Source organism: Xenopus laevis, chromosome 2L (genome assembly GCF_017654675.1).
Source record: "Xenopus laevis strain J_2021 chromosome 2L, Xenopus_laevis_v10.1, whole genome shotgun sequence".
In the NCBI taxonomy this organism is placed as follows: domain Eukaryota; kingdom Metazoa; phylum Chordata; class Amphibia; order Anura; family Pipidae; genus Xenopus; species Xenopus laevis.
The window spans coordinates 152,198,977-152,213,601 of NC_054373.1; the positions used below are offsets into that span (position 1 = coordinate 152,198,977).

Sequence of the window (14,625 nt, forward strand, 5' to 3'; positions counted from 1 at the left end):
TTTCCGTATAAGGGATCTTTCTGTAATTTGGATCTCCATACGTTGTCCATAATCATTGAGTAAACATCCAATAAGGATTAATTATATCTTAGTTGGGATCAAGTACAAGGTACTTGTTATTACAGAGAAAAAATAAATAATTTTTAAAAAATGTGAATTCTTTGATTAAAATGGGGTCTATGGGAGATGGCCTTCCTGTAATTCAGAGCTTTCTCAATAACGGGTTTCCCGATAATATATACCATACCTGTAGTAGACTCCTATACGTTCCTTCACCAGTACCTACCTAGTCTGCCTACTTGGTACATGTGTTTTTGTATATTGCTCACTATTAGAAGGCTTATACTTTCTGTACAAGCTTTAAGGACAACTGTTACCTGGAACAGATTCTTTGTTTTATGAATCATCATAGTTATATGCATTAAGTTACTGGGTTCTTAGAATTTTCAGTGTCTTCTTTTGCAGTACATGATCTTTTGGCAGAGATGTGTGTGATTAGGCAATGAGAACATTGTGTAGTTCTCTTGGTATACATCTAGTAAGAATCTTATACACAGTATTCTTGTACAGTTGTTCCTGCATTATCATGTAACTCTCTGCAAATCCACTTAAAAGGGCGTTTCACCATTATGTTAACTTTTAATGTGTTATAGAATGAATCATTCTAAGCACCTTTTCAATTGGGCTTTATTTAGTTTTTGAATTATTTGACTTCTACTTCTGACTTTTTTCAGCTTTCAAATGGGGGTCCCCATCTAAAAAACAAATGCTCTGTAAGGCATACATTTAATTATTTTTGCTACTGCTATTCCAGTCTCTTATTTTGCATTAATATGAATAAGATTGCTGAAATTGGCAATTATAGAGTTGAAAAATAACTAAAAAAAATACAAATACAAATTTTTAAAACTAATTGCAAACTGTCTCAGAACATCACTCTATACATCATATTAAAAGTTAATTTGAAGGGGAAAAATTCCTTTAAGGTTTGCTTGAAGACTCCCAAACATTCCCGCTGCACTTGGCCTTAAAGCTGGCCATACATACAGAGTTCTGCTCGTATGATGCCCACCTTGAGGTGGACGATATCGGGCTGATCTAATTGTGACTTCTAGGGCCCAATGATTGGATCACAACCATGAGCATACGGGTGGTCAGATCAAGGACCACATCAACGAACCGATGTGGTCCCGCATCTGATGGGATTTTTAACCCCGCCCAATCTACAGTTGTGACTTACAGCCACATATGAATCAAGGAAGCCCGTCGGAGGGCCCCATATACTGAGCAATTAGCTGACGACTTAATCTGTCTCTGTGTGGGGACCTTAAAGGGGACCCGTCACCCAAACAAAATTATCCAAATCCTATTTTATCATGTTAGTCAAGCAAAATGAACTTTAATTACACTGTATAAATTATTTGAATATTGTTTCCTTCAGTCTGGGAACTCATAATTATAGCAAGCAGGCAGGAGCCATTTTATGGACACTGTTATTAAGGCAAGCCTTGCATCATCTCAGAATCTTGTTTGTACACCAGGGGACAGGGACCCAATGTCCATCCCCATGCACTGGTTACACAATTAAATCGTTAAGAGAGCTGGGGGAATGTAGGGAGAGCGGTGACATCTAGGAAGTGCTGAATGGAAAGTGAAAGTAATTGCTTGCCCCGCCTCTATGCCTAGGCATAGAGGCGGGGTAGGCAATACTTGATTGACAGCTGATATTTTTAAATGAGTTTACAACAGCTATGAATGCTTTAATAAAAAAAAGAAATTGGATTTCATATTTAATTTAAGAAGGACTTTTATTATACAGATTTTTATGTCTGGGTGACGGGTCCACTTTAAAACTGCTCTCTACAAGGGTATATACATATATAATGTCCACTGCTGGAAGTCTGCTTACATTTCCCACCATGTTTATGTTACTGTATTAACAGGAAAATATATATGGTGTCTATTATATTTGGGTAATTTTCTCATCATTTCATTATGTATCTAAATAAAGCATAATAATAATATTAATACAAAGAACCTTTGTTCATACTCACTTTTTAAAAAAATAAATGTTTAGTAAAATATTACTAATATTATTAAGATGTATTAAAAAGTTCCACCATATTCTGCTGTCCTTTCCAATAAATGAGTGTATTGAACATACCGTACAGATAACATACAAAATAACCAACACATGAGGTAAAGAGGGCCCTGCCCAAAGGAGCTTTCAGTCAAACATATTGCCATTGGTTGTCTTCTACACATATCCTATTTATATCAATATTTCTGATTGGTGGTTGAATGCTGCCATATTGTTCTTACACCAACAAGTTAATTTAATTCATAGCTTTCAGTGGCCATTATGGTCAAGCTTGTAATAACCTTGGCATGCAGCACCTCTTAAACACGAGCCCAACCTTGTTTTACTTGCCAAGGGAATCTATAAATATTTAATAATCTATGTTTACAATTCATTATAGAAAAGTACTACACCATTAAATTGGAAGTTTTTTTACAGCCCTGTATCAGACCTGGTAGGTCTATTCAAGCCGCACTGATTTCTTATGTAAGGCACTCTCAAACAATAAACTGGCAGAGACGGAGCAGCGTGGTAAACACAAATATCTGTAAGTGCTTAGAGGCGATAGAAGTGGAAGGTAGAATGGAAGGAACTGCCTGTGTGGAAATATTTGTTCAGGGAATTGATGACGTTAATAGGGAAAGGGACCGTAACATGAAGCACCAAGTAGAAACTGAACTTACAATGCTTTCCTTACAATATGCAACCGTTCATCCAGGAACGTCTGTGCAATTTTCAACTCTATGTCAACAAATGGGCACTAATGATAAGTGAAGTTGATTTTACATTTAGCTTTTGTTGTTATCAAGTTGTAAAACTAGCAAACATGCAAAAATGTAGACTATTAGTGCTTGCCCATTAAAGGGGTTGTTCACCTTTAAATTAACTTTTAGTAGTAGCTCGTGGGAAACATGTTGCTCTCCAACCCCTTGGATGTTGCTCCCAGTGGCCTCAAAATAGCTGCTTATTTTGAAATTCCAGGCTTGGAGGCAAGTTTTGGTTGTATAAAAACCAGATGTACTGCCAAACAGAACCTGAATGTAGGTTGACAATCCACATAGGGGCTACCAAATGGCCAATCACAGCACTTATTTGGCACTACAAGAAATTTTTTTTCATGCTAGTGTTGCGCCCCAACTTTATTCTTACTTCTGAATGTTGCTTACGGGTTTAAATGGTTGGAGATCCCTGATGTATAGAGTGATATTCTGAGACAATTTGCAATTGGTCTTCATGTTTTATTGTTTGTGGTTTTTTTTAATTATTTAGCTTTTTTCAGCGGCTCTCCAGTTTGGTATTTTAGCAGCTATCTAGTTACTAGGGTCTAATTTAGCCTAGAAACCAGGCAGTGGTTTGAAAGAGAAACATGAATATAATGAGGGCCTAACTAGAAAGATAAATATCTTATAGAGAATAGATTTTTTCACCAATCTAGTGAATACTCGACAATTTATAGAGAATGAACTGACATTATAAAAATATAGCAGCCACTTTTGCGTCTCATTATTTACGTCACCCCCTCTATGCTAATATCCCACACCAGTCATTTCTTCATGGCTTAAATTCTCTATAAATGTTTTACCCCTGCAATTGCATGGCGAAAATACGCTAGTGATTTTTCACAGACAATTGCCAATAACACCTTTCTCTCACAACAGAGTAATTATGATTTTTAGTAAATATGAGATGTGTTTTGAAAATATACCTGACAAACTGAGGCGAACTTTCGCCAGTCAGGCTAGGAGAAATGTCCCACTTTACTACATTTGCCCCATTGTGCTGTTTATGTGACTGGGGCTATTTATTAAAAATTAAAAAAGTGTACTAAGGCGGTAAAAGCAGGTATGTTGCCCCTGTGATTGGTATTTGCTACCTTGGGTAACATATTTATCCAATGGTGAAACTATATATCCCTTGCATCAATAGACATACTTGCACACAATTCAGGAGGTGGGACAGATACACTCATAGTAAAATGAATTCCTCATTACTGTGGGTTTCCAGTAAAAATTGAGATTGCCTATTTCTCACAAAACATTACGTCACTGTCTACAGGACTGGAAATTCAACGCACACTCAGATGTGGTTTATGGCTATATAATTCTAGAAAAAGTGTGCTTCAGTGTGTAGCAAAGACACCAATGGCAGAGGGTTGTAGATACCACAGGAAGTTCTCTGAAGCTGCTACCTGCCACAGTATTCTTGTAATTTAATTTTTAAACCCATTGTTACAAAGCTGTGAGACAGGCCAGAAGAGACAGCCGCTGAGATGAGCTTGCATGAAGAGGATAAATGTGTAAGTGTCCTACATATATCTAACTGTTAAAAGTACTACAATACTGTATATTTAACAGAATGTTTGGATACACTTTGAGTTATATAGGGCAAGCGTTCCTCAAACTGTCATTGAGTTCTGCAACAACTGGAGAAAACAAGTGTACATCATACATTTTATTAAGGTTTCATATGATTATATCTATGTATCACTTATTATTTATATTGTATTCCAACAATTTCTGATTTAATACGTACAGTATCTCCTGGCAGACTGGACAGTACCAATTGGATTTTTAAAGTTTAGGGTGAAGGAATAGCTCTGTGTTTAAGTAGCATAACAGAGGGGGTCAGGGGTTCTATTTTTCCAAATCAGATTCACCTTAATTGCTTGATGTGCACAGTCCAGGCATATCTAATAATACATTCTGATGGAATCAGACAATTACTATTAAGATTTAGTTTGCACGAGGTCTAGTAATCTATAACAACCAATCACCAGCATAGTGGGTTTTTAGACCTGCCATGATCTTTGCATCTCCAAATGTTTTACCACCCCCAGCAGCGGCTTAGAACTAGTTTTACAACTCTGCATTTGGCCTTCCTGGTTCTTTATTAGGCTTTAGTGGGTCTGGTCATGGACATAGATTCATTAATCCCTGGTAGATTTCTGTTCAAGATGCTGTGTAAGCATGTGTTCATGTATACTTGGGGCTGATACCATAAAATAAATCTGAAAAGCAGAAGAGCTTTGTTTTGGTGAATACACATAAGTATTGGCAACACAATCTACCGTCAGATCAGTACATAGTTGGTATGTAAAGGGGTGAAAGGATGGAGCTGTCTTTATATGAGCATGGCTAAGTGACATATGGAGAAAAGATACCAGATTATTCTTTTGAAATGTTACTTTTCTTTGCCAGCAGTTGGTTGCAGGTCTTTATTTTATGATGTCATGTCCCCTATGTTTATGGGAGGCAAGGAGATAGTTGAGGACTTTTCTTGACTACGGTAGAGGCAGTGTAACAGGCAGAGTTACTTTTCCTCTAGGTATGCTATAGGCCCCTTTGATGGTTTTTGATTTCTTTTTCTGGAACCCCAGCAGTCACAGATTCTGCTTCCTCTATAGTTACTCTCCTGCCCCAAACCTTTTGATTAGGGCTACTACCTTTTGACCCAAACAATCTGGTTTTTCTTAGGGGCATTTCGGCCTTGTGATCTGGCCAATAACCACCTCTGATGTCAAACCAAACCCACACAAAGCACAAACATGCCCTCAAATGTTATAACCCCACCCCCATATGTCATTGCTCCACCCCCAATAACATCATCCTACCCTCTTGTTCGTTCTTGCGGAAGTCAAAGATGGCAACACTACTTTAGATTGTAATATATATGATGGTGTTATGTGTCAATACAGTTTATAAAAATAATACCGTATGGGATCTGTTATCTGGAAACCCTCCAGAAAGCTCCAAATTACAGAAAATAAAAATCCAAATAATCCAAGTTTTTAAATACGATTTCCTTTTTCTCTGTAATAATGAAACAATACCTTGTACTTCCCAACTAAGATATAATTAACCCTTATTGGATGCAAAACCAGCTAACTGGGTTTATTTCATATTTACATGATTTTCTAAGTAGACTTAAGGTATGAAGATCCAAATTATGGAAAGATTGGCTATATGGAAAACACAAGGTCCTGAGCTTTCTGGATAACAGGTCCCATACCTGTAATAACCTGGGCCAATGAAATGAGTAAATCCAGGTAACCTGATCTTGCCTATAAACTACTAAAGCCAACCAGGCTACTGGGGACTAAAGCCAACCAGGCTAGAGGGGACAGATTGGTTCCATTATTTACTTGAATACATTTTTAGAATTCAGCTCAGTTGTGACTTTATCATCAAAAAATGTTCTCCGGTTTTGAGCAGATAAATCCCATGTGCTTTAAATTTGGTGGTCTCTTAAGGGTTCCGAACATTGGCCGCTGGAAAGTGCTGAATCATCAGATACAGGTAAAATTCTATTGTTTCTACCTCTATATCTGACGATTCATCTCTACATTTGTGAGTATAATAGAATTTTATTTCTTGCAAAGATCTTTTCCAGGAAAGATAGTAATTGTTACATCTATGGCCACCTTTAGCAATCAGTCGCCCGTGGTGAATATGCTAGAAAAATGATGAATTCGAGAAAAAACATTTGTTTTTTGCAGACTGCTCACATTTTTCACTACCAAAAAAAGTATTTTTTCATGACCATTAATATAAATATGCACTAACACTTGGAAGGTTATTCTGTATTTTTCATGTTGCAGCAATTGTCATACTGTTCTTCATACATAAGTGTAAGAGTTACAGACCAAGGCCTACAAATGTGCATTCCTTTAGCCCTCTCATTGCTGACAACCATGTTAAGAGGCTGTTCTAACCCACATAGTTCAAATGCCATCAAATATAACACCTCTGTTAGCAGCAGAGATTCAGGATCCTTGCTCTGTTCTTCAGCCTTACTGTCCATTGTTTTGTCACTCTCTCCCCCCTTTTCCACTGAGATATCTTCATTGAGCAGCTTTGCTTTCGAACGCAGCTAAATATATGTGTTGAGGGGGGTATCCTGTGGTGAAAAGAACAGCTTGAGATCTTTCTGGGCAAATCGTTAATTTCAAATGTCAGTACCTAACATGATATATAATGGGAAATGCTTTGTAAACATTGCCTCTGAGTTGAGGGCAAGGCAGGGTGCCCTATAGCATACTGTGGGTCTCTATAGCAACACCAAACTTCTGCCAAATACACTTGGGATCTGAGCTTGGAGACTGGAAAGCGGCCAGACTCCTGCCGGATGTCTCCAGTAATTCAGGATTTCTGGATCGGTCCATGGCAGGAAGCCTTGCGAGAGGAGGGAGGAGGAAAGGAGGGGTGTGCTCCTATTGTATCAAAGGAGGAAATTAACATAAACCTCTACAGGAACAATGTGTCTTATTTTTGACTGTACCAAAACATTGTCGGTAAGAGTGAGAGAAGTCTTTTTTCCACTCTGACCCTTTCACAAGGGAACACTTTAATAGATCTTTGGCTAAAAATATTTTTCAGTTACCTGATATGGGAGAATAAACATGGTCCTGTTGGAAGTCTTCCAGTTCCATGACTTCCATAAATTTATGCTGCCAGGGCATGTCATGTTCCTATTACTCTAACTGCTGTGAGCTAAAAATAACATTTTCCCCCAAGCCTTAGGTATGTAAATATGCAGAACTTAGGGGGTAACACTTTGAAATATAGTTATCTAAATGATATACACTAAGCGTATACTACTGGGCTTAATTACTGCGGGCAGGGGTGCAGGGACTGAAACACTAAGGAGTGTAAATTTGCTCCTAACCTACACACTTGTACCCCTGCCTATGGTTGGTTAGTGTTAGTAGTAGTTCATTCACCTTTAAGTTAACCTTTCACATGTTGCAGAATTGTGTATTCTTAACAATTTTGCAATTGGTCTTTATTTTATTTTTAATAGTTTTATCAGTTTTAATTATATATCTTCTGTCTCTTTCCAGCTTTCAAACATGGGTCAGTGACCCTAGCAGCCATAAAATATATGTTGCTCTATATAACTTCACTATCATCATTCTAGCTTCTATTCATCTGCTAGTCTCTCATTCAAACCACTGACTAGCTGTTGGGTAATCTGGTCCCTTGTAACCAGGTAATTGCTAAACAAAAGATAAATAATCCAACAAAAACCATAAAAATTAAAGATTTGTAAGATAACTCAGAACATCACTGTCAACATCATATTAAAAGATAATACTTAAAAGCGAACTATCCCTTTAACACCTGTCTTGAACAGGTGTGAAGTACAGAGCCCCTTTATACCATGCATATGTCATTGCTGACTTGTGTCCTGAATACCAAGTATGGGATGGCTATATACAGCTCAAGGCTAAGGCTCTCTTATCTGTATTCTTCTGCTATTGAAGACTTAATCTGATGAAGACCAAAAAATCTATGCATAAGCATTGTACAGGTTACTGTAGATTATATAGAATAAACTGAATTCTGGAAAGATTGATTCTCTTGTAAGGATTTTTGTTTTTTTTATCTCTGCTAGTTTTCAGTAGATACTCTACCTGGCTATGGTTGCTTTAAACCTGGGGTCCCCAATTTTTTTTACCCGTGAGCCACATTCAGATGTAAAAACAGTTGGGGAGTGACACAAGCATGAAAAATGTTCCTGGCTGGTGCAAAATGAGTGCTGTGATTGGCTATTTGTTAGCCCCTATGTGGACTGACATCCTACAGGAGGCTCAGTTTAGCATCCAAGCCAGAAATTCAAACGTAAGCACCTGCTTTGAGGCCACTGGGAGCAACATCCAAGGGGCTGGTGAGCAATATGTTGTGCACAAGCCCCTGGTTGGGGATAACTGCTTTATACTATATTAATGAATATAAGTTGCCCTGTTCTCACTGCCTTTTATATTAAGGTAAAATGGCATGCATAAAGGTTGATTAACACCAATATGCATAGTGTAGTTATGAAGAAGCTGCTCGGATGAGTAGTGAAATGTCTTCAATAATTACTCAGCAAGTCCAGTTGTTGTTTTGAATTACTTATATTAGATATACCATATATCTGAACTTTTTCAGTGCTGACTGAAGCAAATCAGATGTATAAAATAGCCATTATTTTCATACACATACATTTGTTAAATTAGATTCACCTTTTTATTTTTCATTTTTTTGATCCTACAAGAGATCACCATTTTCCCCCAGAAAATCCAGACAGTCCTGAATCAGTAAAAAAAAAAATCTTATGGAAGAACAAAGCTAACCTAAAGTTTTTCTTACTAACAAAAGTCTGTTGTATAAACAAAAGGGAAAAAACTTATTTTCCACACTTAGCTTTTGTTTTAAAAACACAGAATAAGCCTATCACTGGTTTGACGCAGAATACAGAACTGGCTCTGGCTCTACCTGTGTAAAACAGCTTTCTGGGACATATATTCATAACTCACAGCTGCAAAAGTTTGGGAAATCCAGGTTATCCTTAAGTCAGTATGGCTTGGATAACTACCATATGGGAAAGACTCATCCACAAGAAACAGGTAATTCAGGTGACGTAAGCTACATTTTAGTTGTACGCATTGTCTATTCACTGTATTTCCACCATAGCCAGATTTTTTAAAGTGCATTTGCCACAATTACATATTATGCTTCATGTTAGTGCTGCAGTTTGTATTGTTATTTTTCAGTGCCTTGGTGTCTTCTCACTTGAGCTTCTATCTTATCCCTTACCTCTCTATATGTTTCATATGTAGAGTGCTGGCTTATAAAGGCAATACAGTTCAGGGTATACATATACAATGAGAAGTAAGAGTTAGAAAAGCTTAGCAGTAGCCTCAAGCCTCGAGAAGGATTTAAAAGTTAGATCTGCAAAAGCTGTTACTGTGGCTGTAAAGCCAATAGAAGGCCAGCCAAACAGAAATGACAGTTGGACTGTCTGCCAGTTGATGTTGGCCAAAAATAATGGGCCATCTTAGAAATCTTAGATCTAAGATTTCGGTAATTCATAACGGGGGCTTAAGAGAAAAATAAAGAAGTTTTTACACTATCTGCGCTTTTTTTAAACTTCCCCTAACAAGAAGGATCAACAAAAAGTTTTGCAATCTACAAAGTCTGATAAGCACAAAATAATTTGAACGTTTGTAAGTACCCATTTTTAAACAAACGCACGTGGTGGAGTATAAGAGTTAATTGCACTAAAGGTTAAGTAAAACCATATGGTGTAGTGAGACTACAACTCTCTAACTACACTATATTATACTTTTTTCTCTTTTTCTTCATATTTTCCCCTGAGCTTTGATTAGCGCTGACCTATTTGAATTTTGGATTGCTACATATTTAAGCACAAGTCTTTTATTAAGGGCTTCAACCCTTGCCCTTACCCACTGCTGACCACTAGTGCCTGGCTTGCATGTCATCTTCTTGAGCAGCCAGTGTTTTGGGTAGCCTGCATTTTTGCTCACAACTTTCAAAAAATGAAATTAGAATTAACTGTGCTTCTAAACTAGTGAATTTTAAAGGACAAGGAAAGTTTAAAATAGAATAAGGCTAGAAATGCTGTATTCTGTATACTAAACATAAGCATGAGCTTACTGCACCACAAAGCCTAATCAAACAAATGATTTATGCTTTCAAAGTTGGCCACAGGGGGCTGTCATCTTGTAACTTTGTTAAACATCTTTGTCTGACCCTGACCCTGCACATGCTCAGTGTGGTCTGGGCTGCTTAGGGATTGTCATAAACAAAGCTGCTTGAATTCTGCATGGCTGGTAAGTAAGGCAGGGGCTCCCCCTACTGTTCATAAGTATGATTGTTTCTCTGCTCAGCAGTTAGGGACTATCTGACAATTCCTATCCACTGCAGTAAATGAAAGAGAATTTCACTGCGTACAGTCAGGTTTCTTATAAAAACGGTACACATTTTTTAATTGAGGTATATTGGAGATAGGTTTCTTTTTCATTAAAGAAAGTAAAAATTGGATTGTATTTGTTTGCCTTTCCTTGTCCTTTAAGGGGATTTTGCCATCAACATTTTGAATTCTCTGTCCTTTAAACAACCCAGCAGCAGAACTCTGCAATCAAAGAGACTGGCACTTAAAACACTGCAAGGCTTCATAACTGATATTTATACAGGCTGGGATGTGATATCTGAAAACCCATCATATAGAAGGCTCCGAATTACTCTATGATCTGCCATAGAGTGCATTTTAAACAAATGATTCTGTTCTTTTAAATTATATTTTTTTCTCTATAAAAATAAAACAATACCTTGTACTTGATGGTAACTAAGCCTTATAAATCCATATTGGTGGCAATCCAATCCTATTGGGTTTATTTAATCTTAAATGTTATTTAGCAGAATTCAGGTATAGAGATCCAAATTATGAAAAGATTCCTTATCTGGAAATTCCCAGGTCACAAAACATTCTGGATAATAGATCCTTTTCTACATCAACATTTTATTTGTTTCTTTTAAAACACATCTAAATAGATGCACAAATTAACCGACAAATATTATTGATTGAAGCTAACTCAGCCATTCTAGTGAAGGTGACATAGTCCAGTTATAGAAGAGAAGCAGGGCGTCTTCTCAAATACCTGAAATCATATTTGCATTACTTTTTCTTGATAGTGCTACAGCTTGATTACAGCATTGCCTGCCCTTTCCAAACATCTGCCATGAAAGATCAGCCGGTGCTGCACTACTATATAACAATGACTAACTGGGACTAACTTCTCCGCAGCTTTTGGAACTCTACCACTGCTAGGGTGGCGTGGTGGTTTCACTAAATTGTAATAAACGTTGTGTTGAAAAATGGTGTAAACATTGGCATAGAGTGACTTTCCTGTAAGCAACAGAATCAACAGGAGTAGCATACCATACTATAATCATAAAGGAACAGTAAAACCAAAAAATTTAAGTCTTTTAAAGTATTGAAAATATAATGTAATGTTGTGCTTCACTGTTATGTTTGATTCAGAAAAACAACTATAGCTTAAATAAACAAGCTGCTGTGTAGCCATGGGGGAAGCCATTCAAAGCTGAAAAAGGAGAAAAGGCACAGGACACACAGCAAATAACATATAAGCTCTGCAGTATGCAATGGGATTCTTCAGAACTTATTTGTATCGACTGTGTATCCTGTGCTTGCATGGCTTTCCCCATGGGTACACAGTAGCTTGTTTATATAAACTATACTGTATATACTCGAGTATAAGCCGAGTTTTTCAGCCTACAAAATATGTTGAAAAACTCTACCTCGGCTTATACTCGGGTCAAGCGCAAAAACGGTCGCGGGCGTCTAAGAATAGTCGCTGGCGCCTAAGAATAGTCGCCGGTGTCCAAGAATAGTGGCCGGCGTCCAAGAAAAGTCTCCAAGAATATTCGCCAGCGTCCAAGAATGTTCGCGGCATCCAAAAACGAGACGCCGGCACCTCCAATGGGAGCAGAAACCCTCAATTTTTTGATTGAAACTTACCAGAAGCTGCTGCATTTCTCACCCTAGGCTTATACTCGAGTCAATAAGCTTTCCCAGTTTTTGGAGGTAAAATTAGGTACTTCGGCTTATACTCGGGATGGCTTATACTCGAGTATATACGGTAGTTGTTTTTCTAAAGCAAACACACCAGTTTCTCCAGTGCAGGAAAGCAGTACATTATATTGTATTTCCTTTAATATACTTTCTATTTGTGATGTTACTGTTCCTCTAAAAAGTCTAAAAAAATGGCTGCAAAAATGCTGGTGTCAGATGGGTGTCACTAAGAGCCTCGCTGCAAGTGATGTTTGTCCAGATATACTGCCGAATAAATGTGTAAACACTGAGCATTGCTCAGCTTCTTGTGCATTGCTCACCTTGATGGTGACATCAAAAAAGCTTGCCTTGTGGTATGGCCTGTCTGCCTGTCCAGTTAAGACTCTAAACTGGACTCTGCCAAACATAGGGCCACAATGTGTAAGTAATTCTCCCATGGGGCACTATTACACTAAGGGAGTGTAGCTCCTTCTGCAGCTTGTCCTGGGTCTAAGTTTCTCTACCCACTTTTTAGGTGTACTTCCATATAGAAATGAAAAAAAAGTACATCCAATTTCAGATTTTTTTCACATGGTCTTGGACAATTGTTGCACAAATGTGGAGATGAAATTTGCATTGGTTTCACATTAGCGACAGCCAGGTGAAGGAGTGTAACTGGTGATACATAGTCAAGACATTACCTTATGTAGAATCTACAGCCCAATGTAACACCCATATGGCTCTGTTCTTTCAGACTGTTGCACATATAGTTTAGCAGGAAGTCTCTGTAGAGGTTTTAGGATGATTCTTGGAACTATGTTGTTTTGCACATGTGGCATATTTCATTTTATTTTATTGGTAATATTTTCTAAATCAGCTTAATGACTGTAGCTCATGCCTACAGCAGTGGCAGAAAATTCTAAATAACCGTAACCATGGACAGCTGGTTTGTGAAATGTGGAAAATCCCAGTAGTTTCCCAGTATAGTGGCTGTTTACATGACCATTGGGTGGGGAGGAAATTACCATTGTCTGTGAATCCGTGGGGATTCTGGCCACAGGCTCTGCGTGTGCATCTAGTTAGTGGCCCACAGTCCATACCCATGTTCAGGCAATGAATGTCACAATATTTATGGTCATCAGTTTAAATTATTAGTAAAACAATACTTCTATCCATTAAGCTCTAGTTGTGGGACTACAGCTCCCAGTATCCCATTAACAGCTAGTGGCACTCGGCATTCAGCAACCCTGGAGCTCAACAGCAGTATCTGCACTTGTGCAGGTTTAATGTCATTGACCTGAACTTATTTGATTTTAATGCATATTAAGGATAAAGCGCATAGAGACAGACTCACAGCATGTTTGTTTAGTAGCCACTTTCTGTTATTGCAGGGCACTTGGCATGTTTGCTGTGCAAACATATTCACCCAGGCAGAAAGCAGTGTACAGGTGACAGCTGCAGGGAGGGAGCTTATTAAGTCACCTTGCACGTGAAGGGAATACGAGGAATAAGTACTGATATCTGTGTCCTCAAAAGAAGGAACTGTGAAATTTAACAAACACTTGAAATGTATTGTTCCAATATTACTTAATTTATTTATCACTCAGTCATACAGTTCTTGGGCAAGTCAATGTTGAAAGTGTCATTGGGAGAAAAAACCTTAACAGATTATAGCTGGAGGAGGGTGACCCCAACCAATCAGAACAGCAGTAAGCAAGACCCCTTTCTTACAGGGTACACAGTACGCAGGGTATACTTCTGCCACTCACATTATCAGCCTCATTGCACATGCCTTAGAGACCCTGCAGTTCTATAAATACAGCCCAGTTTTAACTGCTGTGTCTGCTTCACGCTAAGACAGATCTAACGCATGCCTGTGATTGTATTTTATTTTTTGCCAAGTAACAATGACCATTTAGTTACAAAACAAATGGCTGCTTGTTGGTATCTAGCTCTGCCCTACGCTCTCTCGCATGGAGTTTGTTGAGTGGGGCTTGACAATTTCAAATTTAATAGGAGAAATAAAATCAGTGAGCGGCAGGGTATTTTGGACCCAGCAACCATATTACTGTAATTGGAAACTGGAGAGCTGCTGAATAAAAAGATAAAGAACTCGAAAATCACAAATAATAAAATATTAGCTAGTCGTAAATCATCTCAGAATATCACTCTCTATATCATACTAACAG

General features: G+C 37.9%; 1 protein-coding gene across 1 annotated transcript in view; it reads left to right on the forward strand.

Moving 5' to 3' along the window:
* rapgef3.L (Rap guanine nucleotide exchange factor 3 L homeolog) overlaps positions 1–14,625 on the forward strand; it is a 59,693-nt gene that overhangs the window by 11,663 nt on the left and 33,405 nt on the right. The window lies entirely within an intron of this gene.